Source organism: Homalodisca vitripennis, chromosome 3 (assembly GCF_021130785.1).
Source record: "Homalodisca vitripennis isolate AUS2020 chromosome 3, UT_GWSS_2.1, whole genome shotgun sequence".
Taxonomy (NCBI): domain Eukaryota; kingdom Metazoa; phylum Arthropoda; class Insecta; order Hemiptera; family Cicadellidae; genus Homalodisca; species Homalodisca vitripennis.
In genome coordinates, this window is record NC_060209.1 from 4,047,278 (window position 1) to 4,063,587 (window position 16,310).

Genomic DNA, 16,310 nt, shown 5'->3' on the forward strand with positions numbered 1-16,310 from the left:
CATTGTACATACAACTACACTATTTTGTAAATACTATATATACTACATTGTACATACAACTACACTAGGTTGTACATACTAAATATACTACATTGTACATACAACTACACTAGGTTGTACATACTATATATACTACATCGTACATACAACTACACTAGGTTGTACATACTATATATACTACATTGTACATACAACTACACTAGGTTGTACATACTATATATACTACATCGTACATACAACTACACTAGGTTGTACATACTATATATACTACATTGTACATACAACTACACTAGGTTGTACATACTATATATACTACATTGTACATAAAACTACATTAGGTTGTACATACTATATATACTACATTGTACATACAACTACACTAGGTTGTACATACTATATATACTACATTGTACATACAACTACACTAGGTTGTAAATACTATATATACTACATTGTACATACAACTGCACTAGGTTGTAAATTTTATATATATTACATTGTACATACAACTACACTATTTTGTAAATACTATATATACTACATTGCACATACAACTACTCTAGGTTGTAAATACTACATATACTACATTGTACATACAACTACACTAGGTTGTAAGTACTATATATACTACATTGTACATACAACTACACTAGGTTGTACATACTATATACACTACATTGTACATACAACTGCACTAGGTTGTAAATACTATATATACTACATTGTACATACAACTACACTAGGTTGTACATACTATATGTACTACATTGTACATTCAACTGCACTAGGTTGTAAATACTACATATACTACATTGTACATACAACTACACTAGGTTGTAAGTACTATATATATACTACATTGTACATACAACTACACTAGGTTGTACATACTATATACACTACATTGTACATACAACTGCACTAGGTTGTAAATACTATATATACTACATTGTACATACAACTACACTAGGTTGTAAATACTATATATACTACATTGTACATACAACTGCACTAGGTTGTAAATACTATATATACTACATTGTACATACAACTGCACTAGGTTGTAAATACTATATATACTACATTGTACATACAACTGCACTAGGTTGTAAATACTATATATACTACATTGTACATACAACTGCACTAGGTTGTACATACTATATATACTACATCGTACATACAACTACACTAGGTTGTACATACTATATATACTACATTGTACATACAACTACACTAGGTTGTACATACTATATATACTACATCGTACATACAACTACACTAGGTTGTACATACTATATATACTACATTGTACATACAACTACACTAGGTTGTACATACTATATATACTACATTGTACATAAAACTACATTAGGTTGTACATACTATATATACTACATTGTACATACAACTACACTAGGTTGTACATACTATATATACTACATTGTACATACAACTACACTAGGTTGTAAATACTATATATACTACATTGTACATACAACTGCACTAGGTTGTAAATTTTATATATACTACATTGTACATACAACTACACTATTTTGTAAATACTATATATACTACATTGCACATACAACTACTCTAGGTTGTAAATACTACATATACTACATTGTACATACAACTACACTAGGTTGTAAGTACTATATATACTACATTGTACATACAACTACACTAGGTTGTACATACTATATACACTACATTGTACATACAACTGCACTAGGTTGTAAATACTATATATACTACATTGTACATACAACTACACTAGGTTGTACATACTATATGTACTACATTGTACATTCAACTGCACTAGGTTGTAAATACTACATATACTACATTGTACATACAACTACACTAGGTTGTAAGTACTATATATACTACATTGTACATACAACTACACTAGGTTGTACATACTATATACACTACATTGTACATACAACTGCACTAGGTTGTAAATACTATATATACTACATTGTACATACAACTACACTAGGTTGTACATACTATATACACTACATTGTACATACAACTGCACTAGGTTGTAAATACTATATATACTACATTGTACATACAACTACACTAGGTTGTACATACTATATACACTACATTGTACATACAACTGCACTAGGTTGTAAATACTATATATATACTACATTGTACATACAACTACACTAGGTTGTAAGTACTATATATATATATATATATATATATATATATATATATATATATATATATATATTACATCGTACATACAACTACACTAGGTTGTAAATACTATATACACTACATCGTACATACAACTACACTAGGTTGTAAATACTATATATACTACATTGTACATACAACTGCACTAGGTTGTAAATTTTATATATACTACATTGTTCATACAACTACACTATTTTGTATATACTATATATATATTACATCGTACATACAACTACACTAGGTTGTACATACTATATATACTACATTGTACATACAACTACACTAGGTTGTACATAATATATATACTACATTGTACATACAACTACATTAGGTTGTACATACTATATATACTACATTGTACATACAACTACACTAGGTTGTAAATACTATATATATATATATATATATATATATATATATATTACATTGTACATACAACTACACTAGGTTGTACATACTATATATACTACATTGTACATACAACTACACTAGGTTGTAAATACTATATATACTACATTGTACATACAACTACACTAGGTTGTAAGTTTTATATATACTACATTGTACATACAACTACACTATTTTGTAAATACTATATATACTACATTGTACATACAACTGCACCAGGTTGTAAATTTTATATATACTACATTGTACATACAACTGCACTATTTTGTAAATACTATATATACTACATTGTACATACAACTGCACTAGGTTGTAAATTTTATATATACTACATCGTACATACAACTACACTAGGTTGTACATACTATATATACTACATTGTACATACAACTACACTAGGTTGTAAATTTTATATATACTACATTGTACATACAACTGCACTAGGTTGTAAATTTTATATATATACTACATCGTAAATACAACTACACTAGGTTGTAAATACTATATATACTACATTGTACATACAACTGCACTAGGTTGTAAATACTATATATACTACATTGTACATACAACTGCACTAGGTTGTAAATTTTATATATACTACATTGTACATACAACTACACTATTTTGTAAATACTATATATACTACATTGTACATACAACTGCACTAGGTTGTAAATTTTATATATACTACATCGTACATACAACTACACTAGGTTGTACATACTATATATACTACATTGTACATACAACTACACTAGGTTGTAAATACTATATATATATATATATTACATTGTACATACAACTGCACTAGGTTGTAAATACTATATATACTTCATTGTACATACAACTGCACTAGGTTGTAAATACTATATATACTACATTGTACATACAACTGCACTAGGTTGTAAATTTTATATATACTACATCGTACATACAACTACACTAGGTTGTACATACTATATATACTACATTGTACATACAACTACACTAGGTTGTACATACTATATATACTACATTGTACATACAACTACACTAGGTTGTAAATTCTATATATATATATATATATTACATTGTACATACAACTACACTAGGTTATACATACTATATATACTACATTGTACATACAACTACACTATTTTGTAAATACTATATATATATTACATTGTACATACAACTACACTAGGTTGTACATACTATATATACTACATTGTACATACAACTACACTAGGTTGTAAATACTATATATACTACATTGTACATACAACTGCACTAGGTTGTAAATACTATATATACTACATTGTACATACAACTGCACTAGGTTGTAAATTTTATATATACTACATTGTACATACAACTGCACTAGGTTGTAAATACTATATATACTACATTGTACATACAACTGCACTAGGTTGTAAATACTATATATACTACATTGTACATACAACTGCACTAGGTTGTAAATACTATATATACTACATTGTACATACAACTGCACTAGGTTGTAAATACTATATATACTACATTGTACATACAACTGCACTAGGTTGTAAATACTATATATACTACATTGTACATACAACTGCACTAGGTTGTAAATACTATATATACTACATTGTACATACAACTGCACTAGGTTGTAAATTTTATATATATATATTCTATTGTACATACTAGTACACTATTTTGTAAATACTATATATACTTTATTATACAGCTTTAATTACGAATAAAGAATAAACTATCTAAGTCACTTTCAAACCCTATGTTAATCGTTTAAAAGTACATTTTTAAGTATTAAGCAATACATTTAGGGGTTTTTCACCACCACTGTGTTGGTGTTCTGTCACAATCGGTTTAAGGTAATCTTGTCATCTCAAGCTATGAGTATAATTCTTATGATAGAGAAACACTCTTATGAATGGTGAACAGGTGAAAGAAGTGAAGTGAAGTAAGATGATAGCGTGTGATATGAACGTTACGTGTTAAATAAAGATTCCCACAGTCATTTTTGGACTAATGACAACACAAGTATTATAAAATCCGTTTGATCATATACTCTGGTGTGTTAGTGGAGTTTTCTTTCTCATATCTGTCTGTTGTTCTTGACCCGTTACATTCTACAAAGAGTATTTACGTGGATAATACAGAAGTATACTCGGGGTATTGTTAGGTTAGTGATGGCTCTACCATTGTATACTGTAAATTACATATAAAATACAAATTGCTTCTGGTTAGTCATAGATATTTTTTTGTCTGTTTAATACGACAATTTTGACTTTATATATGATTTTAATATAAATTCCTTTATGGAAATCTAAATTTAAAAAGAAAACGATGCTAAAAATTTGGAGATGGAGAAACACAATTTTATGAATATAAATGTTAGAAATGTTTGGTATAGAAATTAAAACACCTGAAACTTACAGAAAAGGTTTAGCACAAGAGTTATTGTGCCACCACTGCTTTGTGATAACGATGACAATAGTCCGTCCATCGAGCAAATTGTGCCTGTAGTATGACAAAGAAGCAAATAAATAAAGTGTATCGTAGCGTGAAGCTTGTTTCAACTATCTTAGCATTAAAAATTGCAAACCATCATTTGCCTCTTTGAAATAAATTTACGATGATATTACATCTGTTAATTTATTGCCACATTATTGGAATTTAAAATAGTCACTACTCAACTGTCCTTATATTGGATATATACTCGGCATTCCTCCACCTACTCCATATCTTCCATCTGTTAATAATGAGGAATAAATCAACGTTTTCTTCCTTCCGATAACTAATCACAGCCGCCAACTAAACCAGATATATAAAATAACCAGCGACATGCTTGCTGGGGGGGGAGAGAGTGTGCTAACGATTACCGAGTATTAGTGAAGACTACTTAGCAGCGCTTGTCTATAAGTAATAAGTTCCACTTCATTAGTAGCCCAGTATCCGTGGCTTTCCAATTCAGGGTGTGAAAACTTTAGTGCGAGTACAATGATTGGATACGCTCCAATATTTTTGAAACCAAATATTTGATTTAATATTGCAACGAATTATTTCCTATTCTACATACAATAAATATTTCACCAAAGTTAATCTCGTTCAAAGTAATCATACAAATTTAAGTTATATCACACACATCGAATTATTTCCTATTCTACATACAATAAATATTTCACCAAAGTTAATCTCGTTCAAAGTAATCATACAAATTTAAGTTATATCACACACATCGAACTATTTCCTATTCTACATACAATAAATATTTCACCAAAGTTAATCTCGTTCAAAGTAATCATACAAATTTAAGTTATATCACACACATCGAACTATTTCCTATTCTACATACAATAAATATTTCACCAAAGTTAATCTCGTTCAAAGTAATCATACAAATTTAAGTTATATCACACACATCGAACTATTTCCTATTCTACATACAATAAATATTTCACCAAAGTTAATCTCGTTCAAAGTAATCATACAAATTTAAGTTATATCACACACATCGAATTATTTCCTATTCTACATACAATAAATATTTCACCAAAGTTAATCTCGTTCAAAGTAATCATACAAATTTAAGTTATATCACACACATCGAACTATTTCCTATTCTACATACAATAAATATTTCACCAAAGTTAATCTCGTTCAAAGTAATCATACAAATTTAAGTTATATCACACACATCGAATTATTTCCTATTCTACATACAATAAATATTTCACCAAAGTTAATCTCGTTCAAAGTAATCATACAAATTTAAGTTATATCACACACATCGAATTATTTCTAGAAGCTTCATTAAGTGTTGCTCTTGGGTCTCAATAGGAATAAAGTGTTTTCAATTACTAATTTTGATAGGCTACGTAAGTAAGTTAAATTAGCAGCATATAACCTTACATCTAGACACAAATAAAGCGTCAAGGATGAGGATAAATCTATAAAATACTTTGGTTGGGGGTAAATTAAAACGAATCATAGAATAATAATAAAAGGAATAGCAAGAGAATATATATATATATATATATATATATATATATATATATATATATATATATATATATATATATATATTCTAATAACGAATTGATGTACTTTTAAAACAGTACTGTGAAAACACTAGTGTAGCATTTTATAAATTTATATGTATATCAAACATTATCCTCTGAAGGATCATCTGAGAGGACGTTGAGCGATGTCCGGAATATACCAAGCTATACTGCTAGCCTTAATGCCAACCCTCTTATGTTAGCTTCAGAGACTTTTAGTGCATTAATTTAACAAGAATTTTAATTTTGCTAATATCGTGTTGCTATTATAAATACATACAATTCATCGGCAATAAATACTCGTACAATTGTATATCGGTATACTTTATGAGCTACTGAACACACGCAATGCTTGTTCCCCCCATGACAACGGCCAACATTGGGAAAACATTAACAAGAGATACTCAGACAGCGTTCTATCTCTTTCCATCCTTTTAATATCAAGAACCAAAAGTAAATCAATGTCAAATACTGGTCAAAGAACCGTAAGCTATCTAACAGTAAATCTGTTAAACACACGATAGGAGTCCACAGTAAATCAATATAAAATAATAATCACACGAACAAAATTATCCAACAGTAAATCTACTAAACACACGTTGGCAATCCACAGTAAATTAATATAAAATATTGTTCAACGTACCATAAATTATCTAACAGTAAATTTGTTAAACACACGTTAGGAGTCCACAGTAAACTAATATAAAACACTGTTCACAGGAATATAAACTATCCAACAGTAAATCTGTCAAACTCACGTTAGGTAGGAGTCCGCAGTAAATTAATATAAAATACTGTTCAACGTACCATAAATAATTATCTAACAGTAAATCTGTTAAACACACGTTAGGAGTCCACAGTAAATTAATATAAAATACTGTTCACAGGAATATAAACTATCCAACAATAAATCTGTCAAACTCACGTTAGGTTGGAGTTCACAGTAAATCATTATAAAATACTGTTCACAGGAATATAAATATCCAACAGTAAATCTAATAAACACACGTTGGCAATCCACAGTAAATTAATAAAAAATACTGTTCAACGTACCATAAATTATCTAACAGTAAATCTGTTAAACATACGTTAGGAGTCCACAGAAAATTAATATAAAATACTGTTCACAGGAATATAAACTATCCAACAGTAAATCTGTCAAACTCACGTTAGGAAGGAGTCCGCAGTAAATTAATATAAAATACTGTTCAACGTACCATAAATAATTATCTAACAGTAAATCTGTTAAACACACGTTAGGAGTCCACAGTAAATTAATATAAAATACTTTTCACAGGAATATAAACTATCCTACAGTAAATCTGTCAAACTCACGTTAGGTAGGAGTTCACAGTAAATCATTATAAAATACTGTTCACAGGAATATAAATATCCAACAGTAAATCTATTAAATACACGTTGGCAATCCACAGTAAATTAATAAAAATTACTGTTCAACGTACCATAAATTATCTAACAGTAAATCTGTTAAACATACGTTAGGAGTCCACAGTAAATTAATATAAAATACTGTTCACAGGAATAAAAACTATCCAACAGTAAATCTGTCAAACTCACGTTGGGAGTCCACAGTAAATTAATATAAAATAATGTACCCAATAAATTAATATAAAATACTGTTCACAGGAATATAAACTACCCAACAGTAAAACTGTCAAACTCACGTTAGGAGTCCACAGTAATTTAATATAAAATACTGTTCACAGGAATATAAACTATCCAACAGTAAATCTGTCAAACTCACGTTAGGAGACCACAGTAAATTAATATAAAATACTGTACCCAGTAAATTAATATAAAATACTGTTCACAGGAATAAAAACTATCCAACAGTAAATCTTTCAAACTCACGTTAGGAGACCACAGTAAATTAATATAAAATACTGTTCACAGGAATATAAACTATCCAACAGTAAATCTGTCAAACTCACGTTAGGAGTCCACAGTAAATTAATATAAAATACAGTTCACAGGGATATAAACTATCCGACAGTAAATCTGTCAAACTCACGTTAGGTAGGAGTTCACAGTAAATCATTATAAAATACTGTTCACAGGAATATAAATATCCAACAGTAAATCTATTAAACACACGTTGGCAATCCACAGTAAATTAATAAAAAATACTGTTCAACGTACCATAAATTATCTAACAGTAAATCTGTTAAACAAACGTTAGGAGTCCACAGTAAATTAATATAAAATACTGTTCACAGGAATATAAACTATCCAACAGTAAATCTGTCAAACTCACGTTAGGTAGGAGTCCGCAGTAAATTAATATAAAATACTGTTCAACGTACCATAAATAATTATCTAACAGTAAATCTGTTAAACACACGTTAGGAGTCCACAGTAATTTAATATAAAATACTGTTCACAGGAATATAAACTATCCAACAGTAAATCTGTCAAACTCACGTTAGGAGACCACAGTAAATTAATATAAAATACTGTACCCAGTAAATTAATATAAAATACTGTTCACAGGAATATAAACTATCCAACAGTAAATCTTTCAAACTCACGTTAGGAGACCACAGTAAATTAATATAAAATACTGTTCACAGGGATATAAACTATCCAACAGTAAATCTGTCAAACTCACGTTAGGAGACCACAGTAAATAAATATAAAATACTGTTCACAGGAATATAAACTATCCAACAGTAAATCTGTCAAACTCACGTTAGGAGTCCACAGTAAATTAATATAAAATACTGTTCACATAAATATAAACTATCCAACAATAAATCTGTCAAACTCATGTTAGGAGTCCACAGTAAATTAATATAAAATACTGTTCACAGGAATATAAACTATCTAACAGTAGAACTGTCAAACTCGCTTTAGGAGTCCACAGTAAATTAATATAAAATACTGTCCACAGTAAATTAATATAAAATACTGTTCTCAGGAATATAAACTATCCAACAGTGAATCTGTCAAACTCACGTTAGGAGTCCACAGTAAATTAATACAAAATAATGTTCACAGGAATATAAACTATCCAACAGTAAATCTGTCAAACACACGTTGGCAATCCACAGTAAATTAATATAAAATACTGTTCAACGTACCATAAATTATCTAACATTAAATCTATTAAACATACGTTTGGAGTCCACAGTAAATTAATGTAACATACTGTTCACAGGAATATAAACTATCCAACAGTAAAACTGGCAAACTCACTTTAGGAGTCCACAGTAAAGTAATATAAAATACTGTACCCAGTAAATTAATATAAAATACTGTTCAACGTACCATAAATAATCTAACAGTAAATCTTTCAAACTCACGTTAGGAGTCCACAGTAAATTAATATAAAATACTGTTCACAGGAATATAGACTATCCAACAGTAAATCTGTCAAACTCACGTTAGGTAGGAGTTCACAGTAAATCATTATAAAATACTGTTCACAGGAATATAAACTATCCAACAGTAAATCTATGAAACACACGTTGGCAATCCACAGTAAATTATTATAAAATACTGTTCAACGTACCATAAATTATCTAACAGTAAATCTGTTAAACATACGTTAGGAGTCCACAGTAAATTAATATAAAATACTGTTCACAGGGATATAAACTATCCAACAGTAAATCTATCAAACTCACGTTAGGAGTCCACAGTAAATTAATATAAAATACTGTTCACAGGAATATAAACTATCCAACAGTAAATCTGTCAAACTCACGTTGGGAGTCCACAGTAAATTAATATAAAATACTGTTCACAGGAATATAAACTATCCAACAGTAAAACTTTCAAACTCACTTTAGGAGTCCACAGTAAATTAATATAAAATACTGTTCAACGTACCATAAACTATCCAACAGTAAAACTGTCAAACTCACTTTAGGAGTCCACAGTAAATTAATATAAAATACTGTACCCAGTAAGTTAATATAAAATACTGTTCACAGGAATAAAAACTATCCAACAGTAAAACTGTCAAACTCACGTTAGGAGTCCACAGTAAATTAATATAAAATACTGTTCACAGGAATATAAACTATCCAACAGTAAATCTGTCAAACACACGTTGGCAATCCACAGTAAATTAATATAAAATACTGTTCAACGTACCATAAATTATCTAACAGTAAATCTGTTAAACATACGTTAGGAGGCCACAGTAAATTAATGTAAAATACTGTTCACAGGAATATAAACTATCCAACAGTAAAACTGGCAAACTCACTTTAGGAGTCCACAGTAAAGTAATATAAAATACTGTACCCAGTAAATTAATATAAAATACTGTTCAACGTACCATAAATAATCTAACAGTAAATCTTTCAAACTCACGTTAGGAGTCCACAGTAAATTAATATAAAATACTGTTCACAGGAATATAGACTATCCAACAGTAAATCTGCCAAACTCACGTTAGGTAGGAGTTCACAGTAAATCATTATAAAATACTGTTCACAGGAATATAAACTATCCAACAGTAAATCTATGAAACACACGTTGGCAATCCACAGTAAATTATTATAAAATACTGTTCAACGTACCATAAATTATCTAACAGTAAATCTGTTAAACATACGTTAGGAGTCCACAGTAAATTAATATAAAATACTGTTCACAGGGATATAAACTATCCAACAGTAAATCTATCAAACTCACTTTAGGAGTCCACAGTAAATTAATATAAAATACTGTTCAACGTACCATAAATTATCTAACAGTAAATCTGTTAAACATACGTTAGGAGTCCACAGTAAATTAATATAAAATACTGTTCACAGGAATATAAACTATCCAACAGTAAAACTGTCAAACTCACTTTAGGAGTCCACAGTAAATTAATATAAAATACTGTACCCAGTAAGTTAATATAAAATACTGTTCACAGGAATAAAAACTATCCAACAGTAAAACTGTCAAACTCACGTTAGGAGTCCACAGTAAATTAATATAAAATACTGTTCACAGGAATATAAACTATCCAACAGTAAATCTGTCAAACACACGTTGGCAATCCACAGTAAATTAATATAAAATACTGTTCAACGTACCATAAATTATCTAACAGTAAATCTGTTAAACATACGTTAGGAGGCCACAGTAAATTAATGTAAAATACTGTTCACAGGAATATAAACTATCCAAAAGTAAAACTGGCAAACTCACTTTAGGAGTCCACAGTAAAGTAATATAAAATACTGTACCTAGTAAATTAATATAAAATACTGTTCACAGGAATATAAACTATCCAACAGTAAATCTTTCAAACTCACGTTAGGAGTCCACAGTAAATTAATATAAAATACTGTTCACAGGAATATAGACTATCCAACAGTAAATCTGTCAAACTCACGTTAGGTAGGAGTTCACAGTAAATCATTATAAAATACTGTTCGCAGGAATATAAACTATCCAACAGTAAATCTATGAAACACACGTTGGCAATCCACAGTAAATTATTATAAAATACTGTTCAACGTACCATAAATTTTCTAACAGTAAATCTGTTAAACATACGTTAGGAGTCCACAGTAAATTAATATAAAATACTGTTCACAGGGATATAAACTATCCAACAGTAAAACTGTCAAACTCACTTTAGGAGTCCACAGTAAAATAATATAAAATACTGTTCAACGTACCATAAATTATCTAACAGTAAATCTGTTAAACATACGTTAGGAGTCCACAGTAAATTAATATAAAATACTGTTCACAGGAATATAAACTATCCAACAGTAAAACTGTCAAACTCACTTTAGGAGTCCACAGTAAATTAATATAAAATACTGTACCCAGTAAATTAATATAAAATACTGTTCACAGGAATAAAAACTATCCAACAGTAAAACTGTCAAACTCACGTTAGGAGTCCACAGTAAATTAATATAAAATACTGTTCACAGGAATATAAACTATCCAACAGTAAATCTGTCAAACACACGTTGGCAATCCACAGTAAATTAATATAAAATACTGTTCAACGTACCATAAATTATCTAACAGTAAATCTGTTAAACATACGTTAGGAGGCCACAGTAAATTAATGTAAAATACTGTTCACAGGAATATAAACTATCCAAAAGTAAAACTGGCAAACTCACTTTAGGAGTCCACAGTAAAGTAATATAAAATACTGTACCCAGTAAATTAATATAAAATACTGTTCACAGGAATATAAACTATCCAACAGTAAATCTTTCAAACTCACGTTAGGAGTCCACAGTAAATTAATATAAAATACTGTCCACAGGAATATAGACTATCCAACAGTAAATCTGTCAAACTCACGTTAGGTAGGAGTTCACAGTAAATCATTATAAAATACTGTTCGCAGGAATATAAACTATCCAACAGTAAAACTGTCAAACTCACTTTAGGAGTCCACAGTAAATTAATGTAAAATACTGTTCACAGAAATATAAACTATCCAACAGTAAATCTGTCAAACTCACTTTAGGAGTCCACAGTAAATTAATGTAAAATACTCTTCACAGGAATATAAACTATCCAACAGTAAAACTCTCAAACTCACTTTAGGAGTCCACAGTAAATTAATGTAAAATACTGTTCACAGGAATATAAACTATCCAACAGTAAAACTGTCAAACTCACTTTAGGAGTCCACAGTAAATTAATATAAAATACTGTTCAACGTACCATAAATTATCTAACAGTAAATCTGTTAAACATACGTTAGGAGTCCACAGTAAATTAATATAAAATACTGTTCACAGGAATATAAACTATCCAACAGTAAAACTGTCAAACTCACTTTAGGAGTCCACAGTAAATTAATATAAAATACTGTACCCAGTAAATTAATATAAAATACTGTTCACAGGAATATAAACTATCCAACAGTAAATCTGTCAAACTCACGTTAGGAGACCACAGTAAATCAACATAAAATACTGTTCAACGTACCATAAATTATGCAACAGTAAATCTGTTTACCACACTTGTAAAGGAGCCAGTATTTTAAAGCAATGTAAATTATTTTTGAAGGACCATACATAAGCCAACAGAAAACCTTTTAAATATATAAAAATCATCCGTTGAAAAACAAATGAATAACATTTAATAAAACTGTAAATTCTCGTAAAACTAAAGAAACATTCCTTACAATCAACGGGGAATAACTTAACCAAAACAATCGAAAAAGTATCAATAATCTATAAAAATCAATGACAAATTATAGAAATTTGAGAAATATCACCATCTCTACGGTCTTACCCTATCGCTTTTACCGCTTTGATTATTTGGCAACTCTTTTCCCTAATTTGGCGGCAATATGTTTTAATATACGATTAAAATGTGTTAAAATAACAAAAATAAGTGATTATCCGAAAAATCTGAAAAAAATTCTAAACAAAAAAGTTATCCCTTTTTAAAAAAGAAATTTTAAAAAATTATTAAAGACATTACAAGTCTGGAAAACTTTTGAAAAACTAATCTTAAAAATAAAGATATTTACGAGAACGAGCTTATTTCTTGATGTAACTGAGCTATAGAAAACCAAAATAATGACTAACAAAACATGTGTAATATAGGAAAATTATGGGATTCAAGAGAAAAAGAAATATGTACATTTATTCAATAGTAAAAGAATTGAGTCAATTGTTTTATATATATATATATATATATATATATATATATATATATATATATATATATTTATTTATTTATTTATATATTATAACTGCTGATCAAACTAGTTCTGAAGTAATCGAACAAAAACAGGATAACATTTTATTAGTTTTATCCTCCACACATATTTTATTTAAGCAATATATTTTAAAAGATTTTCGCAAAGAATTACCCGTTTCCAAGTATAACATGTAATGCGACCAGAGTTCAAAACCTTGGTCGACAAATTCTTAGACAATGTAAAAAATAATAAACGATGTCTCTCATTAGAACGCGAATATGAATGATCTTTAGTAAATGGCGAAGCACATACTAATTCAATGTATTTTACTATAAATTCCGGTGAAATATAAAGTATTGATGATTATATCAATGATCAAATCAATAAATTATTGCATCGAGAACAAACAAAAAATATAAGTGCTAGATCTTAATAAACATCAAAACGCTGCAAGCCTTTGGCCTAAGTAAACGCCAAGTTATTAATACCAAATCATATATCGATTTGCCAAAGATAATAAAAATTTAAAGCTTGTGTGAACATCAAAAATAAAACGATTTCTGATTTATTTTCTCGATCAGGTGGGCTATTGAAAAACCTGAAAAAGATACTGACAAATATACAAATTTGTTCATAATGAAATATTTTCTGGATTTGAATATTCATTAACGTAAAAAAATGTAAAATTATTCAAAAAACGAAGTTTTTTATCCAAAATACAGATACCTGAGAACTCTCATAAAATATCTACAGTTATGATAAAACAGTTATTACCGTATCTTTACAAATTTAAGAAATATACCACGCAGAATTAAATATTGATCGAATATTGCAAAAAATTAGAAATTTCTCACTATGTTCTGAAAATGGACTTAAGTAGGCTTGTTTCCTCTCAATTATATAAACACGGACAATCACATTTGGTATGTAGATTCTGCAGAACATTTAGAAACTTTTAATCAATATAAGGTTTGTAGGCCACACTAAAAGAAATTTCCTTATCCGTACGAAATTTATATGAATTTTGAAAACATTTATGGCAAATTCCCACATTGTAAGAACGATCCACAAAAATTATCAAATACGAAGATTCAGAGGCATATTTTTCCTATGAGATTTCTCTATATTCTGTATCAAATGTTACGAACCACAAACCGATATATTATATGGTGAATAATAAAAATTTGATTAATATTAATACTGGTATATACCATCAAAATTGTTTGAAGAGCGTAAGAATTTTTCGAAATACATAGCTGAAAAATATAACTTCAAAAACAAAAACAAACCCTATGAAATCGACTGATAAAGAGGAGATTTTATATACAATTCCAACATTTGTAACGTTTGCGAATAAGAAATTTGTTGATGAGAACAAAAAAAGTAAAAGGTCATTGCCATACAACCGATAAATTTTGAGGAGCATCTCATAGTATTTTCAATCTGAATCGGAAATTTTCGCAAAATATCTCGGTTTTCAGCCACAATATGTCTAATAAAATTATGAAATTCATCTGTATATCAAAGAATTGTGTAAAACAATACGGAAATGTTGATTTGCTTGCAAGTACAGATGAGAAATATATCAATTATGCTGTACATTTTGGTTACAGACATGACTTCTATGGTAATAAATTTAGAAAATCGTACCATTTTCTTTTGTGGATGTAATAAAATTTATAGAATCGCCCATTTAAAAACTGAGAAAATGTAAAAAAATATTACTTTAAACAGACATAAATTATGTTATTTATACACATACATGTTATTATACATTTATAAAAAATCGCCAAATATTGAACACAATTTTAGAAAGACGGCCAAATGACGAAGGTCAAATATTCCCAATTCTTTCAGAAAAAGGCGTATTTCCCTATGAATGTAGCGGTAGTATAGAAAAACATAATCATATAGAACAAATTAAAACTCAATATTTTTACACAATTTTGACAGATGAGAGCGTTTCCGATAAAGAT